This window comes from Aulonocara stuartgranti (assembly GCF_965226115.1).
Source record: "Aulonocara stuartgranti genome assembly, chromosome: 7".
NCBI classification, from domain to species: domain Eukaryota; kingdom Metazoa; phylum Chordata; class Actinopteri; order Cichliformes; family Cichlidae; genus Aulonocara; species Aulonocara stuartgranti.
The window spans coordinates 8,795,520-8,815,282 of record NC_138945.1 but is presented as its reverse complement, the minus strand read 5'-3'; the positions used below and the strand labels follow the sequence as shown (position 1 = coordinate 8,815,282).

Sequence of the window (19,763 nt, the reverse complement as noted above, 5' to 3'; positions counted from 1 at the left end):
TCATCATAGAACAAGTGATTGTGAGGCTGGATCTCAGGAGGTTTGACATAGTTATTTATTTTATTTATTTTATGTTTTTTATTATGTATTTCACACACGTGTTATTTCAAGGATTGTTCTTTCTATTTTAATCCTTATGTTAAATCAACTGCTTAAAATAAACACAAACAAAAAGGAGGTTATGATACGGAGCGTGTTTGAATGTTATTTGGGTCACTGAAAATGTGTCTGCATTATGTGTGTCCATTCTTTGGGGTGTGGTATGTAACATAAGAAAGACCGCAGGTACCAATTAGTGTAGAATTTCCTCACATACTTGAGTCATACCTTGATTCTGGTTTAATGTTGTTAAGAAAAATAGTGAGAAACAGAAATGGAAATAAAATGGGTGAGTATAAAAGGCTTATCACAGCAGACACAAGAGCAGAAGGTGAGAGGAGTTATAAAAACAACCAACGTTTGAGAAGCCCTGGACAGGAGATCCTATGAAATGGCAGCACTGGAGATCATGACAAGACACACGTTCAGGAAAGTTTATTACACTGCATTTAATCCCAGTCATTTTCAGAGAGAGATTAAAGGTTGAAGACTGATTTATAACAAGTCCCCACACAAACATAGATAAAGCACTAAAAGTGCCTCACTGACGAGCAAGAAGTGCAATAAATAACTGAGAAGTGATACATGCTGTATGGGCGTCGCACATATGACGAGTTAGGAGTGAGAACGTGTTGATCTGCAGGGAAGCAGGAGACTATTGTTATAGAGTGGATTGAGGATTTTTATTCTTTATTTCTATTTTTCAAGACTTTGTGAATTGTCTTTTTTTTAAATAACTTGGCTTACCCTTTTTGGTTTTGTTAATATTGTCAATAGTGTGAAGTACTATTGTTGGGTTAGAATATATTTATTATATAGGTCATCCAGTTAAGGTAAATGTCATGTTTTGAATTGTTAGAATCTGATGAGCATTATTTTATTTTCTTTTTTGTTGTTTTGTTTTTCTGTTTTCCCCCTGAGAGATTACCACCTTAACGTGGTCAGGCGATGTGATGGCTGCAGTTACAGCCACACAGTGGTAATATCAGTGTAGAGGCTTACACACAACACTGCATCCACATTGGTCTTTCTTTAAATATAAGGTTTAATTTACAGGATAATAAATAACTGGTTTTGGTCTCAGTTAGGTTTTTGTGTGTTTTACCCCTTTTTGTGATTTTTGTGGGCTGATCAGCCACTATTTAAGTTTCCCCCGTTGTCTTCTTTAGTGAGGTCAGTTTGTTTGAGGTATCAGTATTGGTTGTTGCTAACTTTGAGTAGAGTTCTGTTATTTTGACCTCTTTTATGGGCACATATGATTTTTTTTTTTGTATAATTTAACCAACTATGTTGTTGGGTTAAGTTAAAAAAAATGGGGGGGGATGACTGTACTGCAGTGGCCCTGAGAGGCCAAATGCAAACCATCAAAAAGGAAAGTTATGAGTTTAATGTTAAAATACGAGAGCGTTTCTCTCGTATCTGTCCTGATACTGCTATTTCATCTGCTATAAACAATAACCATACACTATTATTGCAATCTATACTACAGCTCAAAAGTCTGTAGAGAATTAGAAATGTCTTATTTTCTGACAACAGTAAAAATCGTTTAGAAGTTTTACTAAATTAATCAGAAGCGTAAAGAAATATAAATAATTAATGGTAACATTTATCATAAATCACAAATGAGATTTAGTGGAATATCTACTTAGTGTTGTTGAGACTCTCCAATTCTTTTTGTCTCGGTAGAGATCACGCAGAGATGTTTCCAAATTTCACACAATCCTTTTATTACCCATTTTCCTTACAGATGCATCTGGAGATCAGCACACTGCATCCTGTGCAGTCCTACTCTAAAGGCTGATCTGAAGAGTTTCACACAACAGCTACAGTTATAGTCTCTGGTCTCCAATTTCTACAGTAAATCCCCCACAATGGAAAAACACTGGTAAAGTGGCCTGGGGTGCTGACACCCTGACCCCCATCTCCTTTTAAGGTAATGTACATTGGCAATTGTCTGCCCCTCACCCTCAGTAAATCTTGCTACTGTCCTGTGTTTGGGGTTAATTGCCCCACTTCCCTGCACCCCAGTTCTTTGTTCCCATCCCAGGACTATTTTCTATTTTCTAATCTTAAATCCTATAAACAACAAAATCATACTACGACACACACTAATAAACTACATTCACTATGACCTCAATACCTATTAGACAGTCCATTATTTCTACAGTGTACTGTTATGAAAACAACAGAATGATGATGAGACACTGTGGTAAAGTCTTACAGGTATATTTGCAGATAGTTATCAATACAGGATAAACACTGTGGGCTCCAGGAGACGGGGCAGAGGTAGGGAAGGTTGTCTGGAGGCACACTCAGACACTGTCACAGAAGGTCATGGAGATCCGTAACACTGAAACGTCTGCACAGAAACAAAGAGTGAGCAACCCATCTTGCCTCAATGATTACCGCCCAGTAGCACTCACCCCCATCATCACTAAGTGCTTAGAGCGACTGGTCCTAGCACACTTCAAATCCTGTCTCCCCCCCACCCTGGACCCCCACCAATTCGCATACCGCCGGAACAGGAGCACAGAGGATGCAGTCTCCATCGCAATGCACTCTGTCCTCTCACACCTGGACAACAACAACACCTACGCCAGAATGCTGTTTATAGACTTCAGTTCAGCATTCAATACAATCCACCCCTCACAACTCATCAGGAAACTGACAGACCTGGGTATCAGTTCCCTCATCTGCAAATGGTTACTGGACTTCCTGACCAACCGCCCCCAACATGTCCGGCTGGATAACCGCTGCTCATCTACCATCACAATGAACACCGGTGTACCACAAGGCTGTGTGATGAGCCCTTTCCTCTACTCCCTCTTCACCCACGACTGCAGACCTGCTGATGGTTCCAACATCATCATTAAGTTTGCAGATGACACCACGGTGATTGGCCTCATCAGTGACAACGATGAGGCCGCCTACAGGGAGGAGGTGGATCGTCTGGCTGAGTGGTGCGACAGAAACAACCTGCTGCTTAACACCGAGAAGACCAAGGAGCTCATCGTGGACTACAGGAGGAATGCTGACCCACATCCACCCATCCACATTAAGGGGACGGCTGTGGAGCGTGTGAGCAGCTTCAAGTTCCTGGGAGTCCACATCTCCGAGGATCTCACCTGGACGACCAACTGCTCCAAGCTGGTCAAGAAGGCTCACCAGCGCCTCTTCTTCTTGAGGACTCTGAGGAAGAACCACCTGTCCTCAGACATCCTGGTGAACTTCTATCGCTGCACCATCGAGAGCATCCTGACCAACTGTATAACAGTCTGGTACGGGAACTGCTCTGCCTCGGACCGGAAGGCGTTGCAGAGGGTCGTGAAAACTGCCCAGCGCATCGCCGGAGCACCACTTCCTGCCATAAAAGACATCTACAGGAAGCGGTGTCTGAAAAGGGCTGGGAAAATCATCAAAGACCCCAGTCACCCATCACATGGACTCTTCACCCTCCTGCCCTCTGGGAGGCGCCACAGGAGCCTCCGGACTAAGACCACCAGGTACCGGAACAGCTTCTTCCCCACAGCTGTCAGACTCCTGAACTCTGCCTCCTGACATCTGACCCACGTTAAACTCATGGACTGAACATACACACACCCACAATGGACAACTGTACCCTCAAACACAATAATAACATGGACTGAACCACCACTCACAACCACTAGCACTTTATACAGCCTCTGTAGAAACTATCTACACCCTCACTTATCTTAACTGCACTACTGTATAGCTCTGTGTAAATAATCATTCTGTACATTCGATAATTTTTAATCCTACAACTGTTTACAACTTGCATAGTTCCCATTTCTGTATAGCTGTATATCCCAGATTCTGTAAAGTTATTTATTTCATATTCTGTATAGTTTTTCATATTTATATCCTGTTCATATCCTGTACATAGCTTGTACTCACTACAGCCTGTACATACTTATAGTTATAGAATATTCACAACCTACTTCATACCGTGTACATTATAACATACCATAATAGACCCATTTCTGTAATATACTCACATATCTATATTATTGCTAATATATATTGTAATATATCTATATCACTAAAGCACTTCTGGATGGATGCAAACTGCATTTCGTTGCCCTGTACCTGTGCATGTGCAATGACAATAAAGTTGAATTCTATTCTATTCTATTCTATTCTATTCAATTCAAAGGCAAGAACTGATGGAAAATGTGACATGACTGTGGCATAATACGTTACCTTGGTACTGCAATGATCTGGTTGTTTAGAAGCCAGCATGAAGACCTCGCGAGGAACAGGCGAGTAATCAGCTGATTGTTCACAAGTGACTGAGGGACGGGAAGATGGAGGAGCATCCCCTAAAAAAGACAAGCACACGGACAACAACACAGGCATACACCGAAAGAGGAGAGAGAAAGAAGCAGGCCAGCAAAAGAGAGCAAGGGAACCATGACATCTACTGAGGCCCATTTTTATTTGGTACATCGTATCACCAGATGTCAGTTTGTGATGTTAGATCCCAACTTGTCAGTCAAGAAATCTTTTTCCAAAGATATCAGCACAAACCAAAATCATTGTGTGGATTAAAAAGAGCAAATTGTTGAAGTTTGTGATGGATCACTCCATTTTCTGTTTGCACTTGTCAGATGTGTTGCAGGTATATAACCATGTGATCAGTCCATACAGCAGTGATCGTTACTACAAATGGGCCCATGTATAAGTGTGTAGATATTTCCTAATACATCATGGGTGATTTAACATAAATGATTCATTAAACACACATCTGTGTAAACATTACTGATAAACTTCATGTAATATTATGTTAAAGTAAATGTAAATTATTAATTAAAAGATGACTGTTTCAATCTGACCACAAACCTTTGAGCAGTAGTGTCACGCTTATCAGTGGCTCATGGTTGCTTAAGGCCTATGTCTGTACTTGACCACAGAGGCAGAGCATCATTCAACCTGCCAGCTGCCTATCTTGGGAGCTTTTCAAGGATGACAGACTCCACTTTCTCTGCAGCAAGACAGCTCATAACTTTTTTACAGTGTCTCCCTGTCCTCAGACTTCTATATATTCTTCTGTAATAGATAACTATACACTATCATTGCAATCTACACTACAGCTCAAAGGTTTGAAGTCAATTTTCACCTGTTTATAACCATGTGATCTGTCCACACAGCAGTGATGGCTACTAAAAATGGGCCCATGTATAAGTGTGTAGACATTTCCTAATGCATCATGGGTGATTTAACATAAATGATTCATTAAACACACATCTGTGAAAACATTTCTGATAAACTTTGCCTAATTTTATGTTATAGCAAATATAATTTTAAAATTAAAACAAGAATCTTTGAATCTGACCACAAACTTTTGAGCAGTAGTGTGTGTTGTATGCATGTGTCTGTCTGTATCTGATCAGGATTTTGTCATCAGTGTCAACAAAACGCTCATTTTTTAGCTGTTTCTGTCATCAAAATTGAGTTGGAGTGTTTTAACTCTGATGGCAATCTCTCCCTAACAAGTCCACTTTATTGCGTGCTCATTTTCTCCTATTAGTGGCTCATACGTATATAATTAGGAAACATGCATTAAGTCAGTGGTCCTCAACCTTTTTTGCGCCACGGACCGGTTGATGCCCGACAATATTTTCACGGACCGGCCTTTAAGGTGTCGCGGATAAATACAACAAAATAAAACTAGTACCGGTACCGGAAAAAAAGAAGATTTATTTATGACACACTTGAAAAGACCCAGGGACACCGAGTTAACGATAAAAACGATAACAAAATAACGCTGAATACCGATAAAAACCCTGAAAACCATACATTTCACACCTGAGCCTCAACTCTCGCGGCCCGGTACCAAACGACTCACGGACCGGCACCTTTCCGAGGCCCGGGGGTTGGGGACCGCTGCATTAAGTGCACTAATTTCTCACACTTATCAGTGGCTCATGGTTGCTTAAGGCCTATGTCTGTACTTGACCACAGAGGCAGAGCATCATTCAACCTGCCAGCTGCCTATCTTGGGAGCTTTTCAAGGATGACAGACTCCACTTTCTCTGCAGCAAGACAGCTCATAACTTTTTTACAGTGTCTCCCTGTCCTCAGACTTCTATATATTCTTCTGTAATACATAACTATACGCTATCATTGCAATCTACACTACAGCTCAAAGGTTTGAAGTCAGTTTTCAGCTGGTTTATAACCATGTGATCTGTCCACACAGGAGTGATGGCTACTAAAAATGGGCCCATGTATAAGTGTGTAGACATTTCCTAATGCATCATGGGTGATTTAACATAAATGATTCATTAAACACACATCTGTGAAAACATTTCTGATAAACTTTGCCTAATTTTATGTTATAGCAAATATAATTTTAAAATTAAGACAAGAATGTTTGAATCTGACCACAAACTTTTGAGCAGTAGTGTGTGTTGTATGCATGTGTCTGTCTGTATCTGATCAGGATTTTGTCATCAGTTTCAACAAAATGCTCATTTTTTAGCTGTTTCTGTCATCAAAATTGAGTTGGAGTGTTTTAACTCTGGTGGCAATCTCTCCCTAACAAGTCCACTTTATTGCGTGCTCATTTTCTCCTATTAGTGGCTCATACGTATATAATTAGGAAACATGCATTAAGTCAGTAGTCCTCAACCTTTTTTGCGCCACGGACCGGTTTATGCCAAAAAATATTTTCACGGACCGGCCTTTAAGGTGTCGCGGATAAATACAACAAAATAAAACTAGTACCGGTACCGGAAAAAAAGAAGATTTATTTATGACACACTTGAAAAGACCCAGGGACACCGAGTTAACGATAAAAACGATAACAAAATAACTCTGAATACCGATAAAAACCCTGAAAACCATACATTTCACACCTGAGCCTCAACTCTCGCGGCCCGGCACCAAACGACTCACGGACCGGCACCTTTCCGAGGCCCGGGGGTTGGGGACCGCTGCATTAAGTGCACTAATTTCTCACACTTATCAGTGGCTCATGGTTGCTTAAGGCCTATGTCTGTACTTGACCACAGAGGCAGAGCATCATTCAACCTGCCAGCTGCCTATCTTGGGAGCTTTTCAAGGATGACAGACTCCACTTTCTCTGCAGCAAGACAGCTCATAACTTTTTTACAGTGTCTCCCTGTCCTCAGACTTCTATATATTCTTCTGTAATAGATAACTATACACTATCATTGCAATCTACACTACAGCTCAAAAGTTTGAAGTCAATTTTCACCTGTTTATAACCATGTGATCTGTCCACACAGCAGTGATGGTTACTAAAAATGGGCCCATGTATAAGTGTGTAGACATTTCCTAATGCATCATGGGTGATTTAACATAAATGATTCATTAAACACACATCTGTGAAAACATTTCTGATCATTTTCATGTAATATTATGTTAAAAGTAAATGTAAATTATTAATTAAAAAGACGACAGTTTGAATCTGACCACAAACCTTTGAGCAGTAGTGTGTGCTGTATGCATGTGTCTGTCTGTATCTGATCAGGATTTTGTCATCAGTGTCAACAAAACGCTCATTTTTTAGCTGTTTCTATCATCAAAAATTGAGTTGGAGTGTTTTAACACTGATGGCAATCTCTCCCTAACAAGTCCACTTTATTGCGTGCTCATTTTCTCCTATTAGTGGCTCATAGGAGTCTAACTAATGAACTGTATGCATGTTTCCTAATCTGTCACACTTATCAGTGGCTCATGGTTGCTTAAGGCCTATGTCTGTACTTGACCACAGAGGCAGAGCATCATTCAACCTGCCAGCTGCCTATCTTGGGAGCTTTTCAAGGATGACAGACTCCACTTTCTCTGCAGCAAGACAGCTCATAACTTTTTTACAGTGTCTCCCTGTCCTCAGACTTCTATATATTCTTCTGTAATAGATAACTATACACTATCATTGCAATCAAGCTATACTACAGCTCAAACGTTTGAAGTCAATTTTCACCTGGTTTATAACCATGTGATCTGTCCACACAGGAGTGATGGTTACTAAAAATGGGCCCATGTATAAGTGTGTAGACATTTCCTAATGCATCATGGGTGATTTAACATAAATGATTCATTAAACACACATCTGTGAAAACATTTCTGATAAACTTTGCCTAATTTTATGTTATAGCAAATATAATTTTAAAATTAAGACAAGAATGTTTGATTCTGACCACAAACTTTTGAGCAGTAGTGTGTGTTGTATGCATGTGTCTGTCTGTATCTGATCAGGATTTTGTCATCAGTGTCAACAAAACGCTCATTTTTTAGCTGTTTCTGTCATCAAAATTGAGTTGGAGTGTTTTAACTCTGGTGGCAATCTCTCCCTAACAAGTCCACTTTATTGTGTGCTCATTTTCTCCTATTAGTTGCTCATACGTATATAATTAGGAAACATGCATTAAGTCAGTGGTCCTCAACCTTTTTTGCGCCACGGACCGGTTTATGCCCGACAATATTTTCACGGACCGGCCTTTAAGGTGTCGCGGATAAATACAACAAAATAAAACTAGTACCGGTACCGGAAAAAAATACGATTTATTTATGACACACTCGAACAGACCCAGGGACACCGAGTTAACGATAAAAACGATAACAAAATAACTCTGAATACCGATAAAAACCCTGAAAACCATACATTTCACACCTGAGCCTCAACTCTCGCGGACCGGCACCTTTCCGAGGCCCGGGGGTTGGGAACCGCTGCATTAAGTGCACTAATTTCTCACACTTATCAGTGGCTCATGGTTGCTTAAGGCCTATGTCTGTACTTGACCACAGAGGCAGAGCATCATTCAACCTGCCAGCTGCCTATCTTGGGAGCTTTTCAAGGATGACAGACTCCACTTTCTCTGCAGCAAGACAGCTCATAACTTTTTTACAGTGTCTCCCTGTCCTCAGACTTCTATATATTCTTCTGTAATAGATAACTATACACTATCATTGCAATCTACACTACAGCTCAAACGTTTGAAGTCAGTTTTCAGCTGGTTTATAACCATGTTATCTGTCCACACAGCAGTGATGGCTACTAAAAATGGGCCCATGTATAAGTGTGTAGACATTTCCTAATGCATCATGGGTGATTTAACATAAATGATTCATTAAACACACATCTGTGAAAACATTTCTGATAAACTTTGCCTAATTTTATGTTATAGCAAATATAATTTTAAAATTAAGACAAGAATGTTTGAATCTGACCACAAACTTTTGAGCAGTAGTGTGTGTTGTATGCATGTGTCTGTCTGTATCTGATCAGGATTTTGTCATCAGTGTCAACAAAACGCTCATTTTTTAGCTGTTTCTATCATCAAAAATTGAGTTGGAGTGTTTTAACTCTGATGGCAATCTCTCCCTAACAAGTCCACTTTATTGCGTGCTCATTTTCTCCTATTAGTGGTTCATAGGAGTCTAACTAATGAACTGTATGCATGTTTCCTAATCTGTCACACTTATCAGTGGCTCATGGTTGCTTAAGGCCTATGTCTGTACTTGACCACAGAGGCAGAGCATCATTCAACCTGCCAGCTGCCTATCTTGGGAGCTTTTCAAGGATGACAGACTCCACTTTCTCTGCAGCAAGACAGCTCATAACTTTTTTACAGTGTCTCCCTGTCCTCATACTTCTATATGTTCTTCTGTAATAGATAACTATACACTATCATTGCAATCTACACTACAGCTCAAAGGTTTGAAGTCAGTTTTCAGCTGGTTTATAACCATGTGATCTGTCCACACAGGAGTGATGGCTACTAAAAATGGGCCCATGTATAAGTGTGTAGACATTTCCTAATGCATCATGGGTGATTTAACATAAATGATTCATTAAACACACATCTGTGAAAACATTTCTGATAAACTTTGCCTAATTTTATGTTATAGCAAATATAATTTTAAAATTAAGACAAGAATGTTTGAATCTGACCACAAACGTTTGAGCAGTAGTGTGTGTTGTATGCATGTGTCTGTCTGTATCTGATCAGGATTTTGTCATCAGTTTCAACAAAACGCTCATTTTTTAGCTGTTTCTGTCATCAAAATTGAGTTGGAGTGTTTTAACTCTGGTGGCAATCTCTCCCTAACAAGTCCACTTTATTGCGTGCTCATTTTCTCCTATTAGTGGCTCATACGTATATAATTAGGAAACATGCATTAAGTCAGTAGTCCTCAACCTTTTTTGCGCTACGGACCGGTTTATGCCAAAAAATATTTTCACGGACCGGCCTTTAAGGTGTCGCGGATAAATACAACAAAATAAAACTAGTACCGGTACCGGAAAAAAAGAAGATTTATTTATGACACACTTGAAAAGACCCAGGGACACCGAGTTAACGATAAAAACGATAACAAAATAACTCTGAATACCGATAAAAACCCTGAAAACCATACATTTCACACCTGAGCCTCAACTCTCGCGGCCCGGCACCAAGCGACTCACGGACCGGTACCGATCCGAGGCCCGGGGGTTGGGGACCGCTGCATTAAGTGCACTAATTTCTCACACTTATCAGTGGCTCATGGTTGCTTAAGGCCTATGTCTGTACTTGACCACAGAGGCAGAGCATCATTCAACCTGCCAGCTGCCTATCTTGGGAGCTTTTCAAGGATGACAGACTCCACTTTCTCTGCAGCAAGACAGCTCATAACTTTTTTACAGTGTCTCCCTGTCCTCAGACTTCTATATATTCTTCTGTAATAGATAACTATACACTATCATTGCAATCTACACTACAGCTCAAAAGTTTGAAGTCAATTTTCACCTGTTTATAACCATGTGATCTGTCCACACAGCAGTGATGGCTACTAAAAATGGGCCCATGTATAAGTGTGTAGACATTTCCTAATGCATCATGGGTGATTTAACATAAATGATTCATTAAACACACATCTGTGAAAACATTTCTGATCATTTTCATGTAATATTATGTTAAAAGTAAATGTAAATTATTAATTAAAAAGACGACAGTTTGAATCTGACCACAAACCTTTGAGCAGTAGTGTGTGCTGTATGCATGTGTCTGTCTGTATCTGATCAGGATTTTGTCATCAGTGTCAACAAAACGCTCATTTTTTAGCTGTTTCTGTCATCAAAAATTGGGTTGGAGTGTTTTAACTCTGATGGCAATCTCTCCCTAACAAGTCCACTTTATTGCGTGCTCATTTTCTCCTATTAGTGGTTCATAGGAGTCTAACTAATGAACTGTATGCATGTTTCCTAATCTGTCACACTTATCAGTGGCTCATGGTTGCTTAAGGCCTATGTCTGTACTTGACCACAGAGGCAGAGCATCATTCAACCTGCCAGCTGCCTATCTTGGGAGCTTTTCAAGGATGACAGACTCCACTTTCTCTGCAGCAAGACAGCTCATAACTTTTTTACAGTGTCTCCCTGTCCTCATACTTCTATATATTCTTCTGTAATAGATAACTATACACTATCATTGCAATCTACACTACAGCTCAAAAGTTTGATGTCAATTTTCACCTGTTTATAACCATGTGATCTGTCCACACAGCAGTGATGGTTACTAAAATTTGGCTCACGTATAAGTGTGTAGACATTTCCTAATGCATCATGGGTGATTTAACTTCAATGATTAATTAAACAAACATCTGTGAAAACATTTCTGATCATTTTCATGTAATATTATGTTAAAAGTAAATGTAAATTATTAATTAAAAGACAACTGTTTGAATCTGACCACAAACTTTTGAGCAGTAGTGTGTGTTGTATGCATGTGTCTGTCTGTATCTGACCAGGATTTTGTCATCAGTGTCAACAAAACGCTCATTTTTTTAGCTGTTTCTGTCATCAAAATTGAGTTGGAGTGTTTTAACTCTGATGGCAATCTCTCCCTAACAAGTCCACTTTATTGCGTGCTCATTTTCTCCTATTAGTGGCTCATACGTATATAATTAGGAAACATGCATTAAGTCAGCGGTCCTCAACCTTTTTTGCGCAACGGACCGGTTTATGCCCGACAATATTTTCACATACCGGCCTTTAAGGTGTCGCGGATAAATACAACAAAACAAAACTAGTACCGGTACCGAAAAAAAGAAGATTTATTCATAACACACTTGAAAAGACCCAGGGACACCGAGTTAACGATAAAAATGATAACAAAATAACGCTGAAAACCGATAAAAACCCTGAAAACCATACATTTCACACCTGAGCCTCAACTCTCGTGGCCCGGTACCAAACGACTCACGGACCGGTACCGGTCCGAGGCCCGGGGGTTGGGGACCGCTGCATTAAGTGCACTAATTTCTCACACTTATCAGTGGCTCATGGTTGCTTAAGGCCTATGTCTGTACTTGACCACAGAGGCAGAGCATCATTCAACCTGCCAGCTGCCTATCTTGGGAGCTTTTCAAGGATGACAGACTCCACTTTCTCTGCAGCAAGACAGCTCATAACTTTTTTACAGTGTCTCCCTGTCCTCAGACTTCTATATGTTCTTCTGTAATAGATAACTATACACTATCATTGCAATCTACACTACAGCTCAAACGTTTGAAGTCAATTTTCACCTGGTTTATAACCATGTGATCTGTCCACACAGCAGTGATGGTTACTAAAAATGGGCCCATGTATAAGTGTGTAGACATTTCCTAATGCATCATGGGTGATTTAACATAAATGATTCATTAAACACACATCTGTGAAAACATTTCTGATAATTTTCATGTAATATTATGTTAAAAGTAAATGTAAATTATTAATTAAAAAACAACTGTTTGAAACTGACCACAAACCTTTGAGCAGTAGTGTGTGTTGTATGCATGTGTCTGTCTGTATCTGATCAGGATTTTGTCATCAGTGTCAACAAAACGCTCATTTTTTTAGCTGTTTCTGTCATCAAAATTGAGTTGGAGTGTTTTAACTCTGATGGCAATCTCTCCCTAACAAGTCCACTTTATTACGTGCTCATTTTCTCCTATTAGTGGCTCATACGTACATAATTAGGAAACATGCATTAAGTCAGCGGTCCTCAACCTTTTTTGCGCAACGGACCGGTTTATGCCCGACAATATTTTCACATACCGGCCTTTAAGGTGTCGCGGATAAATACAACAAAACAAAACTAGTACCGGTACCGAAAAAAAGAAGATTTATTCATAACACACTTGAAAAGACCCAGGGACACCGAGTTAACGATAAAAACGATAACAAAATAACGCTGAAAACCGATAAAAACCCTGAAAACCATACATTTCACACCTGAGCCTCAACTCTCGTGGCCCGGTACCAAACGACTCACGGACCGGTACCGGTCCGAGGCCCGGGGGTTGGGGACCGCTGCATTAAGTGCACTAATTTCTCACACTTATCAGTGGCTCATGGTTGCTTAAGGCCTATGTCTGTACTTGACCACAGAGGCAGAGCATCATTCAACCTGCCAGCTGCCTATCTTGGGAGCTTTTCAAGGATGACAGACTCCACTTTCTCTGCAGCAAGACAGCTCATAACTTTTTTACAGTGTCTCCCTGTCCTCAGACTTCTATATGTTCTTCTGTAATAGATAACTATACACTATCATTGCAATCTACACTACAGCTCAAAAGTTTGAAGTCAATTTTCACCTGTTTATAACCATGTGATCTGTCCACACAGCAGTGATGGTTACTAAAAATGGGCCCATGTATAAGTGTGTAGACATTTCCTAATGCATCATGGGTGATTTAACATAAATGATTCATTAAACACACATCTGTGAAAACATTTCTGATCATTTTCATGTAATATTATGTTAAAAGTAAATGTAAATTATTAATTAAAAAACAACTGTTTGAAACTGACCACAAACCTTTGAGCAGTAGTGTGTGTTGTATGCATGTGTCTGTCTGTATCTGATCAGGATTTTGTCATCAGTGTCAACAAAACGCTCATTTTTTTAGCTGTTTCTGTCATCAAAATTGAGTTGGAGTGTTTTAACTCTGATGGCAATCTCTCCCTAACAAGTCCACTTTATTGCGTGCTCATTTTCTCCTATTAGTGGTTCATAGGAGTCTAACTAATGAACTGTATGCATGTTTCCTAATCTGTCACACTTATCAGTGGCTCATGGTTGCTTAAGGCCTATGTCTGTACTTGACCACAGAGGCAGAGCATCATTCAACCTGCCAGCTGCCTATCTTGGGAGCTTTTCAAGGATGACAGACTCCACTTTCTCTGCAGCAAGACAGCTCATAACTTTTTTACAGTGTCTCCCTGTCCTCAGACTTGTATATATTCTTCTGTAATAGATAACTATACACTATCATTGCAATCTACACTACAGCTCAAAGGTTTGAAGTCAATTTTCACCTGTTTATAACCATGTGATCTGTCCACACAGCAGTGATGGCTACTAAAAATGGGCCCATGTATAAGTGTGTAGACATTTCCTAATGCATCATGGGTGATTTAACATAAATGATTCATTAAACACACATCTGTGAAAACATTTCTGATAAACTTTGCCTAATTTTATGTTATAGCAAATATAATTTTAAAATTAAAACAAGAATGTTTGATTCTGACCACAAACTTTTGAGCAGTAGTGTGTGTTGTATGCATGTGTCTGTCTGTATCTGATCAGGATTTTGTCATCAGTGTCAACAAAACGCTCATTTTTTAGCTGTTTCTATCATCAAAATTGAGTTGGAGTGTTTTAACTCTGGTGGCAATCTCTCCCTAACAAGTCCACTTTATTGCGTGCTCATTTTCTCCTATTAGTTGCTCATACGTATATAATTAGGAAACATGCATTAAGTCAGTGGTCCTCAACCTTTTTTGCGCCACGGACCGGTTTATGCCCGACAATATTTTCACGGACCGGCCTTTAAGGTGTCGCGGATAAATACAACAAAATAAAACTAGTACCGGTACCGGAAAAAAAGAAGATTTATTTATGACACACTTGAAAAGACCCAGGGACACCGAGTTAACGATAAAAACGATAACAAAATAACGCTGAAAACCGATAAAAACCCTGAAAACCATACATTTCACACCTGAGCCTCAACTCTCGCGGCCCGGTACCAAACGACTCACGGACCGGCACCTTTCCGAGGCCCGGGGGTTGGGGACCGCTGCATTAAGTGCACTAATTTCTCACACTTATCAGTGGCTCATGGTTGCTTAAGGCCTATGTCTGTACTTGACCACAGAGGCAGAGCATCATTCAACCTGCCAGCTGCCTATCTTGGGAGCTTTTCAAGGATGACAGACTCCACTTTCTCTGCAGCAAGACAGCTCATAACTTTTTTACAGTGTCTCCATGTCCTCAGACTTCTATATATTCTTCTGTAATAGATAACTATACACTATCATTGCAATCTACACTACAGATCAAAGGTTTGAAGTCAGTTTTCACCTGGTTTATAACCATGTGATCTGTCCACACAGGAGTGATGGTTACTAAAAATGGGCCCATGTATAAGTGTGTAGACATTTCCTAATGCATCATGGGTGATTTAACATAAATGATTCATTAAACACACATCTGTGAAAACATTTCTGATAAACTTTGCCTAATTTTATGTTATAGCAAATATAATTTTAAAATTAAGACAAGAATGTTTGAATCTGACCACAAACTTTTGAGCAGTAGTGTGTGTTGTATGCATGTGTCTGTCTGTATCTGATCAGGATTTTGTCATCAGTGTCAACAAAACGCTCATTTTTTTAGCTGTTTCTGTCATCAAAATTGAGTTGGAGTGTTTTAACTCTGATGGCAATCTCTCCCTAACAAGTCCACTTTATTGCGTGCTCATTTTCTCCTATTAGTTGCTCATACGTATATAATTAGGAAACATGCATTAAGTCAGCGGTCCTCAACCTTTTTTGCGCCACGGACCGGTTTATGCCCGACAATATTTTCATGGACCGGCCTTTAAGGTGTCGCGGATAAATACAACAAAATAAAACTAGTACCGGTACCGGAAAAAAAGAAGATTTATTTATGACACACTTGAAAAGACCCAGGGACACCGAGTTAACGATAAAAACGATAACAAAATAACGCTGAAAACCGATAAAAACCCTGAAAACCATACATTTCACACCTGAGCCTCAACTCTCGCGGCCCGGCACCAAACGACTCACGGACCGGCACCTTTCCGAGGCCCGGGGGTTGGGGACCGCTGCATTAAGTGCACTAATTTCTCACACTTATCAGTGGCTCATGGTTGCTTAAGGCCTATGTCTGTACTTGACCACAGAGGCAGAGCATCATTCAACCTGCCAGCTGCCTATCTTGGGAGCTTTTCAAGGATGACAGACTCCACTTTCTCTGCAGCAAGACAGCTCATAACTTTTTTACAGTGTCTCCCTGTCCTCATACTTCTATATGTTCTTCTGTAATAGATAACTATACACTATCATTGCAGTCAATCTACACTACAGCTCAAAGGTTTGAAGTCAGTTTTCACCTGGTTTATAACCATGTGATCTGTCCACACAGCAGTGATGGTTACTAAAAATGGGCCCATGTATATGTGTGTAGACATTTCCTAATGCATCATGGGTGATTTAACATAAATGATTCATTTAACACACATCTGTGAAAACATTTCTGATAAACTTTGCCTAATTTTATGTTATAGCAAATATAATTTTAAAATTAAGACAAGAATGTTTGAATCTGACCACAAACTTTTGAGCAGTAGTGTGTGTTGTATGCATGTGTCTGTCTGTATCTGATCAGGATTTTGTCATCAGTTTCAACAAAACGCTCATTTTTTAGCTGTTTCTGTCATCAAAATTGAGTTGGAGTGTTTTAACTCTGATGGCAATCTCTCCCTAACAAGTCCACTTTATTGCGTGCTCATTTTCTCCTATTAGTGGCTCATACGTATATAATTAGGAAACATGCATTAAGTCAGTGGTCCTCAACCTTTTTTGCGCCACGGACCGGTTTATGCCCGACAATATTTTCACGGACCGGCCTTTAAGGTGTCGCGGATAAATACAACAAAATAAAACTAGTACCGGTACCGGAAAAAAAGAAGATTTATTTATGACACACTTGAAAAGACCCAGGGACACCGAGTTAACGATAAAAACGATAACAAAATAACGCTGAATACCGATAAAAACCCTGAAAACCATACATTTCACACCTGAGCCTCAACTCTCGCGGCCCGGCACCAAACGACTCACGGACCGGCACCTTTCCGAGGCCCGGGGGTTGGGGACCGCTGCATTAAGTGCACTAATTTCTCACACTTATCAGTGGCTCATGGTTGCTTAAGGCCTATGTCTGTACTTGACCACAGAGGCAGAGCATCATTCAACCTGCCAGCTGCCTATCTTGGGAGCTTTTCAAGGATGACAGACTCCACTTTCTCTGCAGCAAGACAGCTCATAACTTTTTTACAGTGTCTCCCTGTCCTCAGACTTCTATATATTCTTCTGTAATAGATAACTATACGCTATCATTGCAATCTACACTACAGCTCAAAGGTTTGAAGTCAGTTTTCACCTGGTTTATAACCATGTGATCTGTCCACACAGGAGTGATGGTTACTAAAAATGGGCCCATGTATATGTGTGTAGACATTTCCTAATGCATCATGGGTGATTTAACATAAATGATTCATTAAACACACATCTGTGAAAACATTTCTGATCATTTTCATGTAATATTATGTTAAAAGTAAATGTAAATTATTAATTAAAAAGACGACAGTTTGAATCTGACCACAAACCTTTGAGCAGTAGTGTGTGTTGTATGCATGTGTCTGTCTGTATCTGATCAGGATTTTGTCATCAGTGTCAACAAAACGCTCATTTTTTAGCTGTTTCTATCATCAAAATTGAGTTGGAGTGTTTTAACTCTGATGGCAATCTCTCCCTAACAAGTCCACTTTATTACGTGCTCATTTTCTCCTATTAGTGGCTCATAGGAGTCTAACTAATGAACTGTATGCATGTTTCCTAATCTGTCACACTTATCAGTGGCTCATGGTTGCTTAAGGCCTATGTCTGTACTTGACCACAGAGGCAGAGCATCATTCAACCTGCCAGCTGCCTATCTTGGGAGCTTTTCAAGGATGACAGACTCCACTTTCTCTGCAGCAAGACAGCTCATAACTTTTTTACAGTGTCTCCCTGTCCTCAGACTTGTATATGTTCTTCTGTAATACATAACTATACACTATCATTGCAATCTACACTACAGCTCAAAGGTTTGAAGTCAATTTTCACCTGGTTTATAACCATGTGATCTGTCCACACAGCAGTGATGGCTACTAAAAATGGGCCCATGTATAAGTGTGTAGACATTTCCTAATGCATCATGGGTGATTTAACATAAATGATTCATTAAACACACATCTGTGAAAACATTTCTGATAAACTTTGCCTAATTTTATGTTATAGCAAATATAATTTTAAAATTAAAACAAGAATGTTTGAAACTGACCACAAACTTTTGAGCAGTAGTGTGTGTTGTATGCATGTGTCTGTCTGTATCTGATCAGGATTTTGTCATCAGTGTCAACAAAACGCTCATTTTTTAGCTGTTTCTGTCATCAAAAATTGAGTTGGAGTGTTTTAACACTGATGGCAATCTCTCCCTAACAAGTCCACTTTATTGCGTGCTCATTTTCTCCTATTAGTGGCTCATACGTACATAATTAGGAAACATGCATTAAGTCAGTGGTCCTCAACCTTTTTTGCGCCACGGACCGGTTTATGCCCGACAATATTTTCACGGACCGGCCTTTAAGGTGTCGCGGATAAATACAACAAAATAAAACTAGTACCGGTACCGGAAAAAAAGAAGATTTATTTATGACACACTTGAAAAGACCCAGGGACACCGAGTTAACGATAAAAACGATAACAAAATAACGCTGAATACCGATAAAAACCCTGAAAACCATACATTTCACACCTGAGCCTCAACTCTCGCGGCCCGGCACCAAACGACTCACGGACCGGTACCTTTCCGAGGCCCGGGGGTTGGGGACCGCTGCATTAAGTGCACTAATTTCTCACACTTATCAGTGGCTCATGGTTGCTTAAGGCCTATGTCTGTACTTGACCACAGAGGCAGAGCATCATTCAACCTGCCAGCTGCCTATCTTGGGAGCTTTTCAAGGATGACAGACTCCACTTTCTCTGCAGCAAGACAGCTCATAACTTTTTTACAGTGTCTCCCTGTCCTCAGACTTCTATATATTCTTCTGTAATAGATAACTATACACTATCATTGCAATCTACACTACAGCTCAAAGGTTTGAAGTCAGTTTTCACCTGGTTTATAACCATGTGATCTGTCCACACAGGAGTGATGGTTACTAAAAATGGGCCCATGTATATGTGTGTAGACATTTCCTAATGCATCATGGGTGATTTAACATAAATGATTCATTAAATACACATCTGTGAAAACATTTCTGATCATTTTCATGTAATATTATGTTAAAAGTAAATGTAAATTATTAATTAAAAAGACGACAGTTTGAATCTGACCACAAACCTTTGAGCAGTAGTGTGTGTTGTATGCATGTGTCTGTCTGTATCTGATCAGGATTTTGTCATCAGTGTCAACAAAACGCTCATTTTTTAGCTGTTTCTGTCATCAAAATTGAGTTGGAGTGTTTTAACTCTGGTGGCAATCTCTCCCTAACAAATCCACTTTATTGCGTGC

The 19,763-nt window shown here is 39.8% G+C and overlaps 1 long non-coding RNA gene across 1 annotated transcript; it reads right to left on the bottom strand.

Moving 5' to 3' along the window:
• Window positions 1–2,309: 2,309 nt before the first annotated feature.
• On the bottom strand, window positions 2,310–4,878 carry LOC309709449. Its single transcript, XR_014277520.1, has 2 exons — window positions 4,321–4,878; window positions 2,310–2,458 (listed from the first exon to the last, which is right to left on the bottom strand). It is a non-coding gene; the product is annotated as an uncharacterized lncRNA (long non-coding RNA).
• Between the last annotated feature and the right edge of the window lie 14,885 nt (window positions 4,879–19,763).